Source organism: Bos javanicus, chromosome 1 (assembly GCF_032452875.1).
Source record: "Bos javanicus breed banteng chromosome 1, ARS-OSU_banteng_1.0, whole genome shotgun sequence".
NCBI lineage: Eukaryota > Metazoa > Chordata > Mammalia > Artiodactyla > Bovidae > Bos > Bos javanicus.
Window position 1 is genome coordinate 56,843,784 of NC_083868.1, and position 20,407 is coordinate 56,864,190.

At 40.0% G+C, this 20,407-nt stretch overlaps 1 protein-coding gene and 1 long non-coding RNA gene across 4 annotated transcripts in view; one reads left to right on the plus strand and one right to left on the minus strand.

Annotated features, from left to right (window-relative positions):
- The window catches only part of LOC133232036 (uncharacterized), a 35,844-nt gene extending 18,134 nt beyond the window's left edge, over positions 1 to 17,710 (minus strand). Inside the window, exon 1 of the long non-coding RNA XR_009731289.1 lies at positions 17,183 to 17,710. This is a non-coding gene — a long non-coding RNA (uncharacterized LOC133232036). The remainder of the gene's footprint in view (positions 1 to 17,182) is intronic.
- Positions 1 to 20,407, plus strand: part of PHLDB2 (pleckstrin homology like domain family B member 2) — a 241,179-nt gene that overhangs the window by 69,214 nt on the left and 151,558 nt on the right. The window lies entirely within an intron of this gene.

Below are 20,407 nucleotides of genomic sequence, written 5' to 3' on the forward strand. Positions count from 1 at the left end.
TTATTTTGTTATTAGATTCTTATTATACATATATCAGTTTAAAGATACAGTGTTTTAGATTGAAGTTACTTGGGAAAATGTCTTGACTTAGCTTCTCATTATATATACCTTCAATTTCTGTATGCCAGTGACTGTTGTGGGCTATGCATTTGCCTTAGTGTTCCTCATCTCTAATAACATTACGGACTGGCAAGTCTGAATTTTCACTTCTGCTACTGAACTCTTTAATCTTGCTTATTTTAAGAAGCATTTCCCAGTTTCTTTACAGAAATCTGTAAAAGTAGTGGTTTTAAGGTTGCTTCTAAATTTAAGTTCAAAATCAAAAATTGTATAGGATTCTTAGTCTTTCAGCTAATCATTCATTTAACCTACATTTACGGGCATAGCTTTGCATATGTAGCATTTTGTAAGTTACAAGGTGATTATGACAAAGTGCGATTCATGGGGTCGCAAAGAGTCGGACACGACTGAGCGACTGAACTGACTGACTGAACTGACCTGATTTTAAAGAGCAGGAAATGCAGTGGGGAGAGACAGAAGTTGGCTTTAATCTATAAAATCTGTTCCAAAAACTCTTAATGCAAAGGGAGCATGGGGCACAGAAGAAAAGTTACTAAACTACACTGGACTAAGGGAGATTTCCAGGAAAACATAACAATCAAGATGAATCTCTAAAAAAAACAAAAATAGTTGGCAAAACACCACTACCTTCACTAGAACATTTTACATAACTTGGAATTAGAGAATTTTAGACATAGAGATGACCTTAAAAGAACATGAAGTCTAGTCCTCCTATTTTAAAAATAAACATTTTTTAAAACAATGGCTGGAGGTTCAGATTAAGTGGGCAGTACAGAGTAGACCCTTAACAAATGTTCCTTCCTTCCAGGACGAAGTACATAATTTATAAGTCATCTTGTTCAAAATGGTTAAGAATTTCAAGACAGCTACAACAAAGCATTAAGTCAACATGGGCCCCTCTGAGTATGAGACTTTGTACAACTACCGCATGGTTCTCAGGCCAGTAATGTACGCCCCCCTCCCTCTTCTTACCTAAATTCCTAGAAGGCCCCAGAGGCAGAATCTAAATAAGAACCCAGGTCTCCTCAGACCCTATTTCATGCCCTGTGCTCTTCAGATTTAGAACAAAAACCAACTCAACTGGAAATGTCAATATCATGTAGAGAGGATAATGCTTTTTTAATTTTTCCTGCACACAATTGTACAATTGTGTTAGGAAATGCATAAAACCACATTGTGCTGCTTGCTCAAATAGCTAAATAACCCAGGCCTTTAGGCAATGGAGTGGGTCATGAATTCTGTCTTTCACTTTTTCATTTTTGCATATTATTAAAAAAGGATGAATTTATAATGCTGTTTTTCAAAACAAAATGATTACAATAAGAAAAAATCCTACAGAATAGAGAACAGCATGCTTCTAACAAGGCTGAAGCTTCTAGAAGCAATGCTTCTAACAAGGCTAACTCAGCTCTTCTTTTACCTATAAAGACAAACACTTCTCAAAATTAAAACACTCATAAATAATCCATTAACCTCAATGATTTGTCAGTATAAATGAATCAACGTGTGCCTTCATTTATTCATGTAATAAACATGAATAAACATGAATCGATGTGCCAAGAGCCTGGGACAAAGATGGTTCACAGTAGGTGTTCACTCAAAGTGAGTGATGATGGATGAATGAGTGACTAAATAAAGAACCACAATCGGATGCTATCAGGCCATAAAAAGGAATGAAGTACATGTTACAACTTGGATGAAACTACAAATCATTATGCAGTTTAAAAGAAACCAGACGCAAAAGACCACATATTGTATGATTCCATTTATATAAAATGTCCAGAATAGGCAATCTATAGAACCAGAAAGTAGATTCGTGGTTGCTGGGGGCTGGGAGAAGGGAGGAATGGGGAGTGACTGCTTATGAGTATGAGTGTTTGGGATTTTTTTTTCCTGTGATTAAAAAGTTCTGAAATTAGAAAGTGTTGATGGTTGCACAACTCTGTGTGTATACTGCTGCTGCTGCTAAGTCGCTTCAGTTGTGTCCGACTCTGTGCAACCCCATAGACGGCAGCCCATCAGGCTCCCCCGTCCCTGGGGTTCTCCAGGCAAGAGCACTGGAGTGGATTGCCATTTCCTTCTCCAATGCATGAAAGTGAAAAGTGAAAGTGAAGTTGCTCAGTCATGTCCGACTCTTAGCGACCCCATGGACTGCAGCCTACCAGGCTCCTCGGTCCATGGGATTTTCCAGGCAAGAGTACTGGAGTGGGGTGCCATCACCTTCTCCTCTGTGTGTATACTAAAAACTATTTAACTGTATAGCTTAAAAAGGCTGAATACTGTAATATGTAAATTATACCTCAATTTTTTTAATTTTTAAAATAACTAAACCAAGATGGAGAGATTGACTAACTTGCTAAAGATCAAATATTTAGTAAGTGGAATTCTGAGTCTTAACACCAAGACTCATGGCTCCTACCTAGGGTTTTTCCCAGTCTATCAAGCTAAAGCCCCGGAAATTGCAGAGCACCACCAACTCTCTCTAGGGTGCCATAAACACAGGATTTACATACAACCATGTGGATCAAGGGGTTACCTCACCAGAGACTGCATTCTGACTCCCTCTGACCTATGAGGAGTGTAGCACAAAGCAGAGAAGAGAAAGAGTGAAGGGAGAGCACCTTCCAAGAGGGTCCTCATTTTCTCTCCATTGTTCTTGATACCCCCCAAGAGGCCCTTGTATCTCAGGTCTTGCTCAAGGATCCAGAATAGCTAGCAATATCCCTATGGTGCTTCTGTATGTATTCTGTTATACCTTAGAATATTCATTTCCTGTTTTCTCAAGTCTAATTTATTTCAAGGCTAGCACAAGGCAAGATGACCCATAACCTTGTGAAATGCTTGGTATGTATCCTTCAGGACAGATGTTAAGTCTATTAATCTGGTTAATAATAAAATAACAGCAATCACAGCTTGTCCTTGCTGATGGGTTATATGTGACAGCTTCCTAAGGCTTATTTTACATGCCTTTATTTTTTACAATAGAGTGAGACAAGCATCATCCATTGTCTCTCTTACGGCAAAGGAAATAGACATAGCACTAAAACCTCCATCTTCTAACTCCTAGTTTGCTTTCCTCTCTTCTTCCCTACCAACGGGATCAAGCAGCCTTCCTTACACTTAATTTGCCCAAGGGTTGGAGTGAAGTATGAGGGAGCTGGGTGATGGGGATATGTGGTTTCTGTCTTTCCAAGAAAAGTTAAAGTTATGGTCTTGCTCCCCAAAAAAGATAATCAATCATAGTTAAAATGGCAACATGTCGCTGGAAAAGGAAAGAAAAATCAAAACCAAAATAAAGCAGATATGTAGTATCAAGAAGCCCTAAAGAGATGAAAGATTTAACTCTACACTGTGTAGGAGACTTTACACAAAAAGGTGTATACTCACCTCTAGGCACAAAAGAAAAAAAGCAGAAATGTCTGTATGTTCTTTGTTGCTGTATAGACATTGTTCTAATTTTGAAATGAGCAGCCATTCCTTGATGCATGTGTTAGCTGCAAGTGGAATCCGGGAGAACACAGTGAACAAAAGGTCCACCTTTAAGCTGCAAAGCAGAAATAACAGGCAACCAGCGAAAATTTATGTGGTCCTTCAACTTTTGGTCAGGATCGGAATGTCTCTCCCTCACTGACCAATATGGAATGGAATGCAAAGTGGTGACTAATGGGTTCTCTGCAATCCCGAGACCGGTTCTGTTCTAACCAACCCCCTTGGATTCCTCTTAGCCCCAGTCCGGTGAGCCATCCTGGGGACCATCCCCCACCCATGCCAGAACTCCTGAGACAGGGCAGGGATGGTACCACCCTTCACCCGCCAGTCAGCCCTGACTCGGGCACCCAAATCAATTTTCAGGGAACTCAAGATAACTAAATGAGACACCATCCCACCCACCACAACCAGTAGCTGTCATGTGGGTGTAGGAAATGATGGGCTTTGAAATCCCACAAATTAGGAACTTTATCTCAACTCTGCCTTGTATCCCATGTAGAATTTGAAAGTGTTCATCTCACTGAACACTCATGTCCTCATCTGCAATAATGAACATGTAAATAGCCTTTTTAGAAGCGTTGTTTTAAAAGAAAATGAGATAAAGAACACAAGGTTTCAATTTACAAGTGTGTGTGTGTGTGTGTGTGTGTGCGTGCACGCATGTGTGTGCTTAGCCACTCAGTCGTGTCCGACTCTTTGTGACACTATGGACTGCAGCCCGCATGTACTCCTCTGTCCATGGGGATTCTCCAGGCAAGAATACAGGAGTGGGGTTACCACGCCCTCCTCCAGGGGATCTTCCCAACCTAGGGATCGAATGAACCCAGGTCTCCTGCATTGCAGGTGGATTCTTAACCGTCTGAGACACCAGAAGACCCAATTTACAAGTATTTCTTAACAAATCTTAGATTTCTTCCTTCCGTTTCCAAAGATAATTGACTTTAGGCTAAGCAGTATCTTGAGAGGGGGAGATTCTGAGGGATCAATCCCAGAATACATGAATGCATGTATTCATTAGAAGATGTGTGACTTAATTCAGCCTCCAAAATTTTGATTATTGCTTTACTTTTTGTTTCCTTGATTCTTTTTAATACTTTTGTAAAATTTTTTTGAACTTAAAAAATACAGGTCTTTACATTTATTTCTATATGTTACATTCCTCCATTCCATTGAAATTCTCTTGAATCAAAGATGAGCCAATAGTGTGAAGCATCTGCTGAACAAGTAAATGAGCGCTTGGCTGCATTACTAGGAGTGCAGTGTGTAGTTCAGGGGATGCGATGGTGCCACTCTACCTCTTCCTAGTCAGAAAATACACCTGGAGCTTTTCAGCCACCTGGTTCCGGGTGTCTTATTTAAGAATCCCCTGAAAACTCTTCACATGAACTTTCTTGTCGTCTGTCTATTCCAGTGTTTCTAAACCTTTTGTTCATTACCATACTCATAAACAGCTTTCTAGACATTTTTTTTCTAATCTTCTCTCTCCCATGAAATTTAATACTACAAATAAGCTATTATACTTGATTATGTACTGCATGTATATCTGTATTTTTTACATAGAAAGAATGAATTTTTTCACCCGCCCCCACTAAGAACCAGTTTTCATCCCCTTGAGGGGTGATACTGCCTTCATTGAGAATGGATGGCTTTCTCCACAATGCCATGCTATTGCCAGAATACAGGGTACGCCAGGATAGAAAAAACCATGGTGCATGTGTTCAGATCTGCTGTTCTCCTGTATAATCTGGCATCTAACAGGTTCTCTGAGACTAAAGTCTCTCTATATAAAATGAGGGTGCATAATTCTGTCGTGAGGAATACATTTGGCACACAAAGTGCAGAAGACAGGGCCAGGCAAGTATTAAACAGTTAATAAATGATCATTATTGTTGACTGGGAAATCATTTAAAGCACATTCCATCTTGAGAAAAAGAACCTAGGGAGGGGAAGTAATGCAAGTTAGTGATTGAAGATTAGGGTTTAACCTTCAACCCTTATAACCCTTCTATATATAGAAGAAAAATGAATCCCACAGACTGAGGGCACTGCCAGTACAATTGAGAATAATGGGCTAAATGTAGTTAACTGAAACACTGCTTTACTTCCTTGGTAGGAGGAACATTTTATGAATAATCCTTTTTTCTTTGGCCTGATTTTATGCCTAACTCAATAGTTCTCAGTCCTGGCTGAACATTAGAATCACCTGGGGAGTTTAAAAATTGCCAGCGTCTGGGTCCTAGCCCAGAAATTCTGATTTCATTGGTCTGAATTGAGCTGTCTGGGCATTGGGGATTTTAAAGGTTTCCCTGGCAATGTTAATATATAGCCGTTGTGAAAAAAAACCAAGGCCAAACTAAGAATGTGATTTATTTCCTGTGACTTAGGGAACCAGTTCAAAATCGTGGATTAAACTGTTTCTAGAGAATATGGCAACCCACTCCAGTATTCTTGCCTGGAGAATCCCAGGGATGGAGGAGCCTAGTGGGCTGCCGTCTATGGGATCGCACAGAGTCAGACTCGACTGAAGCAACTTAGCAGCAGCAGCAGCAGAGAACACCAAGCTAACACCTTAGGAAGAGGCAAGCTTCAGAGTGTGCCTGCCCCCACTCAGATGTTCCATCCCCAAATGATCTTTATAAATTTTCTCAGCAGAGTTGGATGTTTAGGCAATCAAGTGTGAAGGCGTTGTGTGAATGACATTAGCTACTTCTTCTCAAAAGAAAGAGGAGACTGTCTTCTGCCTCCACTTCCACTGACACTTTTCATTTCACTCCATCAGAACTGAGTTTTAACATATTCCTGAGTAATACATGTGCATCTTGCATGTGTATCTGTTATAAGCAGACAGAATCTGCCTGGATTATTGCTCTAATTTAAAAGCTCTAAATACCCAGAAAGGCCTGGACAAGTCTGTACCCTCTCTAGGCTCCAAATATTCAATTTACAAACTCTAGGTATTTTCCAATTACTGGATTCAATGATTGCAATTCTCATAACTAATACAGTAATGAGCAAATTCTTCACTGAGGGTCCTGCTTACAGCTCTGTTGCTAGTACCAAACAACTCCTAAAATGAGTTTAGATTTCTGTTAAAATTATCAGCTGCTGCTGCTGCTGCTAAATCACTTCAGTCGTGTCTGACTCTGTGCGACCCCATAGACAGCAGCCTACCAGGCCCCCTCGTCCCTGGGATTCTCCAGGCAAGAACACTGGAGTGGGTTGCCATTTCCTTCTCCAGTGCATGAAAGTGAAAAGTGAAAGTGAAGTCACTCAGTCGTGTCTGACTCTTAGCGACCCCATGGACTGCAGCCCACCAGGCTCCTCTGTTCATGGGATTTTCCAGGCATTAGCACATACACGTAAATGATATACTTAAGCAGTATATTTAAATATTTCCCAAGAAAGACAGTAGCTCAGCATATAATTTCTAGGAACAACTGGCAGATGTAATCAAGAAAATGCTGCATTAATAAATTATTATCTCTGACAGATAAGGTAATGACAGAACCCTCATTGATTTACTAACTGGTCAGCTACAATATTGCAAAGTTGTGACATGACATTAATCATTACCTGGTGAAAAGATTAAGAGCTTTTGTGTGATGCTGTGCCTTCCTGGGAAAATCACTAATAAATCCACATAAACCAGAGGTGCCAGAAGAAAGCTCTGGCTATGGAATTGAGGGACAGTTTGTTTAAAGAAAGGAAAACAGCCCTAAATAGTAAAGTAAATATTTTCCTCTGCCTTTGGGTGACCTTATGCTCAACCTCTTGCCTGGTGAGAATGCTGTCTCCAAGCCTGTGGTTTTGTGGCATGTCAGTAATTCTGGAGAGTCTCTCTGTAGTTTGGCAATAGGCCACTTCCCAGCCACACTAACCTGAGTTCCTCCTCGTCTCCACAAAAATCTACATGCTCACTAGCTCCCTCCTTTCTTGAGATGGATTTTCTTTCTTTAATGCATATCAGCTCACTGTCCCTGAAATAACTTTAATAAGATTCCCCTTCCTCATTTTGAAGGCACAGCCTGGCAGGTCTCCCACTTACGTAGAAGCTTTGCTTTCTGGTGGTACGAGGTTAAAAGAAATGACAGTCAAGGACATAACTGCAAAAAGAGCCACTTAAAATTCACTGGTCTGGTCACTTATAGAGGTCTGAGGACAACAGTCAATGATGCAATTAAATAAAGTATGAGAATTCAAAAGAATTCTCATTCTACCTTAAGAACATAAGGAAAAATTTCACTTATGTAAGTTAAGTAAGTTCTAGAGATCTGCTGTACAACCCTATGCCTGTAGTTAACAAACCCTATTGGACACTTTAAACATTTTAAGAAGCTTTTAAAAAAGAATGTACTGTGGCACAACCCAGTGCGTCATGTCATGGCTGGCAAGCCCAAAGAGCCCAGTGGGATGTCATTGTCCCACTGCCAGGATTCCTCAAACAGGGGCCGCACACAACAGACGCAGAGATGGGAAACACGTATTCAAGGAAGCGGTCTGTCCGGGCCACACTTACGTGTGTTTTCTCGAGCATTTCTGGAACAAAACCGCCTCTCCATGACTGCTTTAATCTGTTTCGGCTGCCATAACAAAATACCGTGGACCATGGTTCACACAACAGATACTTATTTTTCACAGTTCTGGGGGCAGGCACAGGGAGTTTCTGGTGAGAAACACTTCCCGCCTTGCAGACAACTGCCCCCACTGAATGCTCAGGTTGTGGGGAGGGGGAAGCAAGGAAGAGGATCTCTCTTCTATCCTTGTAAGGCCACTGATCTCTTAGGACTTAACCCATGTGACCTAATTTAATCCTCATTACCTATAAAACCCCCTCTCTCCTAACACAATCACACTGAGGTTAAGACTTCAGCATTCTGTGTTCTGGGGGACAATTCAGTCCATAGCATGACCCAGAAACCCATACAGAATATCCCCAAAAGCAGAAATCACTTTCACTCTTTAAAGTAACATTTTACAAATGCCTTATTTTTGACAACCAAATGATTTGTCCAAAATAAATTTTACAAAGATATCTAGTACATAATAAATAGATAAATGGAATAGCTCCTACCTTATCTTAGGGGATAGATTCCAAGACCCTCAGTGGATGCCTGAAACCATGGATAGTGCTGAACCCTATAAATACTGTTTTTTTTCTACACATACTTACTTATGATAAAGTTATACATTAGGCACCATAAGAAATTAACAACAATAACCAATAATCAGTCAGTTCAGTTCAGTTGCTCAGTTGTATCTGACTCTTTGCAACCCCATGGACTGCCGCACGTCAAACTTCCCTGTCCATCACCAACTCCCAGAGCTTTCTCACATTCATGTCCATAGAGTCGGTGATGCCATCCATCTCATTCTCTGTTGTCTGCTTCTCCTCCTGCCTTCAATCTTTCCCAGCATCAGGGTCTTTTCCAATGGGTCGGCTCTTCATATCAGGTGGCCAAAGGATTGGACCTTCAGCTTCAGCATCAGTCCTTCCAATGAATATTCAGGACTGACTTATTTTAGGATTGACTGGTTTGATCTCCTTGTAGTCCAAGGGACTCTCAAATGTCTTTTCCAATATCACAGCTCAAAACCATCAATTCTTCAGCGCTCAGCTTTCTTTATGGTCACTTAGGAAGGCTTTCTTATCTCTCCTTGCTATTCTTTGGAATTCAGAATAGCAAAGATGGGTATATCTTTTCTTTTCTCCTTTGCCTTTCACTTCTCTTCTTTTCTCAGTTATTTGTAAGTCCTCCTCAGACAAACATTTGGCCTTTTTGCCTTTCTTTTTCTTGGGGATAATTTTGATCACAGCCTCCTCCTGTACAATGCTACGAACCTCCATCCACAGTTCTTTGAATAGATTCTTTGAACCTATTTGTCGCTTCCACTGTATAATCATAAGGGATTTAATTTAGGTCACACATGAATGGTCTAGTGGTTTTCCCTACTTTCTTCCCTACTAAGTCTGAATTTTGCAATAAGGAATTCATGATCTGAGCTACAGTCAGCTTCTAGTCTTGTTTTTGCTGACTATATAGAGCTTCTCCATCTTTGGCTGTAAAGAATATAATCAATCTGATTTCAGTATTGACCATTTGGTGATGTCCAAGTGTTGAGTCATCTCTTGTGTTGTTGGAAGAGAGTGTTTGCTATGAACGGTATGTTCTCTTAGCAAAGCTCTGTTAGCCTTTGCCCTGCTTCATTTTGTACTCCAAGGCCAAACTGGCCTGTTACTCTAGGTATCTCTTGACTTCCTACTTTTGCATTCCAGTCCCCTATGACGAAAGTGAAGTCACTCAGTCATGTCTGACTCTTTGTGACCCCATGGACTGTAGCCTACCAGGCTCCTCTGTCCATAGGATTTCCCAGGCAAGAGTACTGGAGCGGGTTGCCATTTCCTTCTCCAGGAGATCTTCCCAACCCAGGGATCAAACCCACGTCTCCTGCGTTGTAGGCAGATGCTTTACCGTCTGAGACACCAGGGAAGTCCTGTGATGAAAAGTACATCTTTTTTTGGTGTTAGTTCTAGAAGGTCTTCATAAAACCATTCAGCTTCTTCAGCATTAATTGTTGGGGCATAGACTCAGGTTACTTTGATGTTTAATAGTTTGCCTTAGAAATGAACAGAGATCATTCTGTCATTTTTGAAATCGCACCCAAGTACCGCATTTCAGACTCTTGTTGACTCTGAGGGCTACTCTGTTTCTTCTAAGGGATTTCTTCTAAGCAATCACAAAATATATTATAATAAATGTTATGTGAATGAGATCTCTCTCCCTCAAATTGTCTTATTAAATTTGATGCCTTTTTTATCATAACTAAGCATTTATCACACACTCTGACTATAAATTTTACAGTTTGAGGTGTGATGACCCCAAAGTGACTGCAAAACTAGATTTCTTTTTCCTTCTTCACGATTTCACAAATAGAGGATCCATTCTCACTATAGATCTTAGCAACCTCAATATGACTTTTTTTTCTTATTAAGTCAAGAACTTCTGCATTTTTCACTTGAAGAACTCTACAGCTTCTCTTTGGCATATTCCAATTGCTACATCACTGTGACTTTGAGCTGTGGGGTTATTAGTAAGTAAAATAAGAGTGACTTGAACACAAGCATTGCAGTACTGAGACAATCAGTCTGATTACAAAGTAGCAATGAGGTGATTACCAGGTGAGGTATGCTGGACAAATGGATGATTCATGTTTCAGGCAGGATAGAGCGAGAAGGCGTTAGATTTTACCACACTACTCAGAAAGGCATGCAATTCACAATTTACGCATTGTTTACTTCTGGAATATCTGGTGACTGCAAGTAACTAAAACGGCAAGCAAAGGAAATCACAGAAAAGGTGGGACTAATGTAAATAAATAATGTACTGAGAGGTGAGGTTGGAAAATGTGGTCAATCTGTGTAGGTGTGGACAGTTGTTCTGCGCCAAATCACTCTATGGGAAAACACATAGGAGATTTCTAGGAGATGTCATCCTGGGCATACGGCTCAAGGACACGTACCCTGAATCCCCCCCACCCCGGGGAAACTTCTTCTTTGCTATCACACAGGAGCATCTGTAAAAGCATCTGTACCTCTGCAGTTACCATGCAACAGAGTGCAGCCAACATGACCCTGACTGCGTGAAGAGACTCGGAAAGAGGACACCTCATCCTGAGTCATCAGGGTATTTTACAGGGGCATTTAAGCAACTGGTCTAGCAAGTTAAAGCCTCTCACAAGAATGTACACCCATTAGCATCTTACTGATAAAATCAAAGTACCTGCAAAACTGGAAGCTTTGCAAACAGGATGTAATTTTTGCCATAGGAGACTTCAAGTCTTTTCATCAGATCATTAAGCAAATATCTCGGACTGGGATCAGGAGAACTCTGGTCTCATCCAAATTTTGCCACTACTTAGCTTTACTGGAGAAGAGTTCAATTTCCTTATTAGTAAATAAAGCAGCAGATCAGACCAGTGAGGCTTAAACTTTAATGTATGTAAGAATTAGTTAGATAGCTTATCTAAAGTATATGTTTTCTCACCTGCATCTCCCCACAAAAAATCTGATTCTGTTATTCTGTGGCAAGACCCAGGAATTTGCTTTATATACTAGTAGCCAGTACTCTTGCCTGGAAAATCCCATTGATGGAGGAGCCTGGTAGGCCGAAGTCCATGGGATCTTGAAGAGTCGGACTCGACTGAGCGACTTCACTTTCACTTTTCACTTTCATGCATTGGAGAAGGAAATGGCAACCCACTCCAGTGTTCTTGCCTGGAGAATCCCAGGGATGGGGGAGCCTGGTAGGTTGCCGTCTATAGGGTCACACAGAGTTGGACACGACTGAAGCAACTTAACTGCAGCAGCAGCCTATTGATCATGATACAAACAGTCAAGATTCTTCCTTACACACAGACACTTTGAGAAACACTGATGATTAAAATCCTCTGCCTTTCAGATCCTGTAAGGCTGTGTTTCTCAGGTTCAGGCTAGCAAAGTTTGGTATTAGACCTATATTCCTAACCTATCTGCATCGGAATTATTACAAACTAGCATCTGTTGCTCACTCTAAGCACATTGGACCCATTGTGATAAAGTCCAGGAGGGAGAGGAACTGATAATACTTGAGCAGTGTTCATTTTTGTAACCTCCATCCTATGAAGATTGGTGATTTTCCACTTTCATTTTTATGCCCAAAATGATGTCCCAAGGCAAAAGACTTGAATATTCCTTTAGCACTCTCTGCTCTCTTCCTTTTCACGCTGCTACCTACCATGTCTCTATGAGGTCTCAGAATCTGATTCTAGTCCTCAGATAAAAAACTAGAATCTCCCTACTGTCTATTATGTCCAATTCCATTTCCAAGATCACTAATGTTTCAGGCAAGATATATATATTATATATATATATATATATATACACACATTTTAAACAGTCTATCCTCTTCTAGGATGCTCCCAGTCATTTAGAAAATCATTTGCATGTCCAGGGCATCTTTCTGTAATCAGTATTTGTTTTCAGTTAATATAAATAGAACTTAAGACCGTTTTCTTGAAGGGAGAAATACTGCACGTGGATTGTGTCTTTATGAAAAGATACAGTGAGCACAAAACTAGTACTTTGTAGGAACTATATTTAGGAAAAGGAATGGGGAAGAGCAGCACAAACACATGGTGTCTGAGTCGTCTAGTGAAACAAAAATTCATTCAATGATCCAGTGGATGGACTAGGGAAATGATTTTTTTGCCATCCAAAATTTATGGGTTGTGGATTTCTGAACTTTAGTAAGAATCAATGAAGGAAGGACAGGGACTTCCCTGGTGGTCCGGTGGTTAAGAATCTGAGCTTCCACTGTAGGGGGCATGGGTTCAATCCCTGGTCAGGGAACTAAGATCCCATTTGTTGCATGGTGCAACTAAAAAAGAAAAAAAAAAATGGAGGAAGAAATAAGAACTTCATTAGGGCATCCTCAGTTGGCCTCTTCCTTCCACTCTATGAACCCGTCTCTAGGCTTAGGATAACTCACTTTCTATGAGTCAATGTTCTAGGATGGTTACTTGCTGAGTGATTTTATCCTCACTGTTCTAAGCAACTTCATGGAGACAGGTCCTTGAGGAAAGGATTCAGACTGGGGATCCATCAAATACCACTTGCCTTTCATCTTTGTAGAGAAAGTTAATGAATACAGCTTAGAGTAAGACTAATTAGTTTTTTACATTTTCTGTTTATTTTTGTGTTACAAAAGCTTAGAGAGATTAGTGAAACAGAAACTAGTTGGGCATTCTTCAGAGCCCCAGTCCAGAAGTGGGGTTGTTGTTGTTCAGTCACTCAGTTGTGTCTGACTCTTTGCAACACCATGGACTGCAGCACGCCAGGCTTCCTTGTCCATCACCAACTCCCAGAGTTTACTCAGACTCATGTCCATTGAGTCGGTGATGCCATCCAGCCATTTCATCCTCTGTCATCCCCTTCTCTCGCTTTCAATCTTTCCCAGCTTCAGGGTCTTTTCCAATGAATCGGCTCTTCTCATCAGGTGGCCAGAATATTGAAGCTTCAGATTCAGCATCTTCCAATGAATATTCATTTTTTTATTCAATAATTTCCTTTAGGATTGACTAATTTGATCTCCTTGCTGTCCAAGGGGCTCTCAAGAGTCTTGTCCAACTCCACAGTTCAAAAGCATCAATTCTTTGGTGCTCAGTCTTCTTTCTTTATGGTCCAACTCTCACATCCATACATGACTACTGCAAAAACCATAGCTTTGACTATACGGGGTTAAAGTGGGATTAAATGGCCCTAAAATCCTGAGAAAGGCAGCATAAAGGCTGGCAGGAAGCTTCTCTAATAACCTTATCACACTGCCTTGTGATGCTTATTTACATAACTATCACCCATTAGACTGGGAGCATCTCTACAGGAGAGACTAGTCTTCAAGGATCTAAGCCTAGCAGAATAATTTGTAGCAGATTGGAACTGAAGGACTCCTGGTGGGTAGAAACTTCCCCTTAAGGTTTTAAAATTTGTGCAAGACATTTTTGGTATTTTGGCAACTCAGAAATTTTTGGAAAGGGGGAAGGGAAGTGGCATTTTTGTCATGTTTGGATCTCTTCTCCTCTTAGTCTTTAGTTAATCTCTAACAAATATAAAATAATTAATAAATGAGAGGGGAAAATTCATGGTTTAAGGCTCACCAATCAGGCTTTATGTTTTTGTGACATGCTTTTTTCTTCTACCAGAATGTAAATGTTTTGACTGAAAATCCAAAACAGCATGGTACACAAAATGGGAAATTACACAAAGATGTGGAAAGAACAGCTAAAGAAAAGGAAAGTTGAAGAGTGCCAGAAACTGCTAATAACTATTAACCTATTGGAAAAACTATAAAGCACATGTGAGTCCCCAGCTTGGTTTGGACTTTCTCTTCCTTGCCATTAGCTTTTAAACTGAATAAAGAGGTAATGTATTCTGAAGCCTATAATTCATTATGTGTGTGTGATATTTAAGGCACTTAATTAGGGTGAATATGTTAATATATTTTATCGTCCAATCTGCAACACTTTTCAAGATGAAAGGGGGCACTAAACCAGGTCTGTCTCAGACAACCCAACACATATGTTTGCTCCACTCTCCATCCACTTAAAGGCCTTCTTTTTATTCTGTGTATTTTGCTCAAAATGTTCCATATTTTGCTCTAAGGGAGATCTTAATTGGGCCCCCATTTTCTGCCAGCCTGAAGTGAACAGAAATCTGCTTCAAACACGTCCATTCACAGCCCAGCTCTGAGCACATGGCCCAGACCAGTGTTTCCTGAGAGGTGGAATACACAACCAAGTGAGAACCTGATTTGGGGTCACAGAGAACAAAGGACACTGCACAGAATAACATCACAGCAAGGAGGAAGTTAGATTTAGGTGCTAAACTGTTTTTATCATCTTTCTAACAGTTATTAGTATTTCATCACATAACATAACAGACTCTAGCTCACAGTTTTTAAATGTAGCTTAAATGTCACTTTGTTTTCATTGTATTTGTTTTTAGGTTATTTCTTACAAGAAAAATTTATTTCTAAATTTTTCATTTATCATGATGCTTGTTGCTGTTTTAGTCACTAAGTCGTGTCCGACTCTTTGGCAACCCCAGGAACTTTAGCCTGCCAGGCTTCTCTGTCCATGGGATTTCCCAGGCAAGAATACTAGAATGCGTTGCCATTTCCTTCTCCAGAGGATCATCCCAACCTAGGGATCGAGCCCACATCTCCTGTATTGGCAGGCAGATGCTTTACCACTAAGCCACTTGGGAAGCTTTAATAACGCTATTTTCTTTAAAAATGAATTTAAGTATAACAAAGAAGAAATTAAATAATATTATAGGTGATATGTCAATATGAAAAAAAAATCTTTTTAAAAAGTAAAACAACCACTGGCCAAAATGATCAAAGAACTAGAAGTTCTGACTGAACAAACACAGGTTCATCCTGATACAAGGAGTCATGGGAGGTAAAGATGATACAAAGACTTTCCATGGATTTAGGTCCTTCCCTAAAAGCCAAAAACATGAGTTAGGAAGAAACAATCTCACAATCCTACATGAAAAGGGAAGCACTTGAGAATTTTCTAGGATAAGGAAGGCCAGCTGAACACAACAGGATAAGGCGACCAGATGAAAACTCAGCCAGGGACAGGCTAAGGTTGAAAACAAGGGTTCCCAACCCCCTTGGTTTAGCTGTATATGGCTGAAAGAGGGGAAGAAAAGAACATAAACAGCAGAAATATTCTAAAATCTGTGGTCAGAAATAAATATGACAGAATAAGGTGGCTAAGATATGACAATGGATGGCTCAAGAAATGCAATCTGTCACAGTGTATCTGCTACGAAATCCATTCATCAAGGTTGACTGGGACAAAGGGGATGAAAACCTTACCACCTACCTTTCCACTCACGTGTTCTCTTCCAAACTCTTATACCTACTCCTATCTTAGAGAAAGATTAATATATATACCAAAGCTTCCTATGGAATCTTTCAACATAAATGTCATGAGAGACGTATGAGCTGGAAATGGATTTGGGGAACTTGTTTGCATATTGATGGTGATTGAAATCATGACAGTTGGTAAAATTGCATTCTATGCATCCCTCACAGACACCTTTCCCCCGTTACTGCCATCTGCGAGCATTCTCCTCCTATAAACTTTCCCATCTGGTAACTTTTACTATTTAGTGTTCAGGTCTTGGCTTACACTGCCCTGGATCTCACAGCCTCCTCTTTCATAGCTCCCATAATGCCATTGTTATTGCTTATTTAATATTTCTCATTAGACTGCAAACTCCCTAAAGGCAGGAATGAGGTTCACAGTGATATCCCCACCTTCTGACCCTAGTCTGGTACTAACCAGCAGCCAATCAGTAAATGGATAAGTGAATGAGTGAATGACATGCAGGACGTTGTCATAATTCATGAACAATCACCTAAGAAGCCCAGGGGCCTGGCCTTTCTGGGCAAGCCACCAGGAGAGGCAAGAACCAGTGAGAAGAAGGAAAATATCAAACCAGTTGTGGCTCAGACCAGGAGAATAACATAATGGAAGTGAGACCCACAGAGAGCATAAAGGAGAAGGAGGTGAAGTTTATCTATCCAAAGGGGCCCTCACATGGCTTGGGCTTGGTCATCATTGACATAGGAAGTGGGTGAGACTGGTCTAAAGTTGATGACTCCGTTGCTAAGCAGGACATTACAGCACTCAAATGTCTTATTGTGTTTATAAGAATGATCTCATCAACAAGTGTGCTTTTTTTTTTTTTTTTTAATCTCCTCTTGTTTGAATGAACTTCTTCCCCATGGAGGGAATTATTGAGCCACATCCCCTTGGTTTGAAAGGGGTGACTCATCTAACTGAGATGAGAAACCAAGCTAAGTTTGCTTTCACCTGCCCGATTATGCTGCTTCTAGTAAAGATGGAGCTAATTATTCAAACAGCTACCTAAATCCAAATTAATCACTAGGAAAGCATTTTCTAAGACAATCATAAAGAGAGGCAGTTTTGTAACTTTGGACAAATTATTTATCACTCATAATCTCAGATTCTTTATCCCTGACTCTGGAATTGCAGCACTTACCTTTGGGCTCATAGTAGGCTCTAATAGATAAAGCACCCAGCACAAAGGTTGTATTATTTGTAAATCTACACTGAACTTGAAGGAAATACAAAAACTTCAGGATAAGGTGCCAGCCTTCTCACTAAACACTGACTCTTCTCTTCCAAACATTAACCTAAACCATGTTTATCTTCAGATCTCTGTAGAATATAGCCTATTCCTTTATCCTGAGCATTTTTTAGTTCAAGGAGTCTTACAGAATGGTGTACAACGGCACCTGGATACCTTGAGTCCCTTAAGACACTTCTCTTTACTCTGATTTCTTCTCACAGTAGTAAAAGATTTTGAAGCTCACTTTAAAGGCAAGACCATATTTGTCCCGCATTCCACCTCTCAAATTCTCTTTCTATTTTCCCCTGAGGCATGACTTTGACCTATACTCAGGGCACCAGTTCCATCCCTTCCATCTGACTCCCTTCTGCTACCAACTCCCAATCAGAACATAGTTTTCCCATCTCCTGGGTTTTTCAGGGTATCTTTCTTCTACATCACATTCTTCTACATCCTCTTACATCACAATCACCAGATGCCTAACTCTAGACCTTCCAAATCGGAGTCTGTAGGAGTGACATTGCAGCTCCTTAGATGACCCTGAGGCACATAAAGCTTGAGATCCTGGCCTTAAACCTGGGGCAGCATTTATGTGGACAGAGAAAAGTGCCTGGGGCTCTTAGAGCAGGACTTCTCTTTCAACCAATTTTAAAGCCCCATTACAGTGTATGTACTTCTTTTCCCATTACATGAGAAGTACCCTAATTGGATCAACTTTAAACCTGCTATGCACTTTGAAAAATCTCAGAAATCTGCAGAAATTGGTACCTAACCAAGGGTAACCATAGTAACCGAGGATGAGTTTATAGCTTAAGTAAGCAGTACTTCAAGTTAATAGGTAATAGGCTCACATCTATGATTATCAAAAGGTAAGGCACTTGCTGGTACAGTAGGAGAGAGGATTTTATTTTACTTTCTATATTGATTTATTTCTTTGGCTGCACTGGGTCTTGGCTGTGGCATGCGGGTGTTTGATCTTCATTGCAGGGTGCAAACATTTAGTGGCGACATGTGTGATCTAGTTCCCTGACCAAGGATGGAAGCCAGGCCGCCTGTACTGGGAGGGCAGGGTCTTAGCCACTGGACCACCTGGGACCTCTGGGAGAGAGTATTTTAAATGGCGCATTCATGTGGCATGAAACAACAATTGGTCACAAAGTGAGATTCTTTCCAGTTGTCTTTCAAGCTTTCTGATTACATCAAAGAATAAGTCTCAGAAGGGTGCTAGGTGTCTTCTAGAACTAGAACTTCCCAATCTGTTTTCTTTTTCTTTTTTTTTTTTTTAAGTAAAAAGAGAGCAGGTTTCAGGCTACAGCTTTCTCAAACAACGATATTTAACTAGAATGGAATGAGTTTCATGACTTTCTCTCATGAAAATTTCTGTGTATTTATTTTTATTGTTTCCTTTGATTTGTTTTACACACTGGTATAAAGTTTCTTTTTATTAATTTATATATTAAACAAAAAAACCGATTTACAGAAAAATAATAGTTTAGGTTGTTGAGTTGGTGATGGACAGGGAAGCTTGGCATGCTTCTGTCTGTGGGGTCACAAAGAGTCGGACACGACTGAGTGACTGAACTGAACTGAAGAGTTTTGGTAATATGTGACTGGCAAAAATAATGAAGGGTGCCAATGAATGACTAAACTTTAGAAAAACTGTCTAGAATGTAGTAGATAAAGAACCATGAACAGGTTAGAGGAATCTTGAGTAAGATTAGAAAAGAGATTTTTTTGTTTTATGTGATTTTATGCAAAAGAACAGCAATTCATTTAGCGTTTCTTAGATACAAGATGTGAATGAGGTTCCATATCAGCTTTCTTATAGGTATAAAGGCAGGGGGAAAAAAAACTCTTCCTTTTTCTATGGACCATATGTAAAAGGCAAAACAGGAGTCTTTTCTTGATTAAGGGCATGGGCTGCTTTTACTGCTGATTAGTTTGGGACAATTACATATATATAATACATACACACATATATATTTAAATATATACATATATTAGTAAACTAAGCACAGTGCACAACACATTGAAAGTCCTTAAAATGAGCTTGTATTCTATTGTTACTTAGAATTAGCATATCTGCTGCTCTTTATCATTTTTTAGTGCTAAAAGTGAATCATTGGAATGATCACTTCTTCAGGATGTTTAAACCCCTTACAACTTCCACTTTTAATTCTTTACACTTCTAATTAGGCTGAAGAACAATTTGGATCTCTTGACCAAAATTCTTTTCCCATATTTTCTAACATTTACATTGTATCTTTCCAAAACCTTACCTCATATCCAATTATATTTAGGACCATGGTTCCCCTGGTAGAGGGAGCCCAGCATTGAGAATAGGCTCAGAACATCTGGACTGCTGGGGACCCTGGCTTCTCAAATTTTATAGGCACATTAATAATAACACTGCTTAGCTGACTGAATTATAAGAATTGATTCAGAATGAGTAGAAAGTGAATTTTTTTCCACTTTATTATGAATGAGAAGACAGACTGGTAGATTATTGAAATTAGTAATTAGAAGTTAGCAATTAGTCAATCCTAGAGGAAATCAGTCCTGAATATTCATTGGAAGGACTGATGCTGAAGCTGAAACTCCAATACTTTGCCACTTGGTATGAAGAACCGATTCACTGGAAAAGACCCTGATGCTGGGAAAGATTGAAGGCAGGAGGAGAAGGGGATGACAGAAGATGAGGTGGTTGGATGGCATCACTGAGTCAATGGACATGAGTTTGAGCAAGCTACAGGATTTGGTGAGGGACAGGGAAACCTGGCGTGCTGCAGTTCATGGGGGTGCAAAGAGTCAGACACGACTGAGCGACTGAACTGAATTAGAAGACAAACTAAATTGTATAGACCATTAGGCCTTTATTTCTTCTCTAATTAGCTATGGTGCCTTATTTTTATTTGGTGATGTTTTACTCATTTTATAGAGTGATGCTCAATTCTGAGATTGAGCTCTTGTGTGAAAGCCTTGAATAGAAGGTTGTGATTCCTCTTGGTACACTGACTAATAGAAATGGGCTTTGAAAAGCCAGTCTTGTTGAAAAAATCAACTGTGGGTCTGTTTGTGTTCCTCTTCAGTAAACTATCAGACAGAAATGTAGTGGCCTTGCAAATGGAGATATGG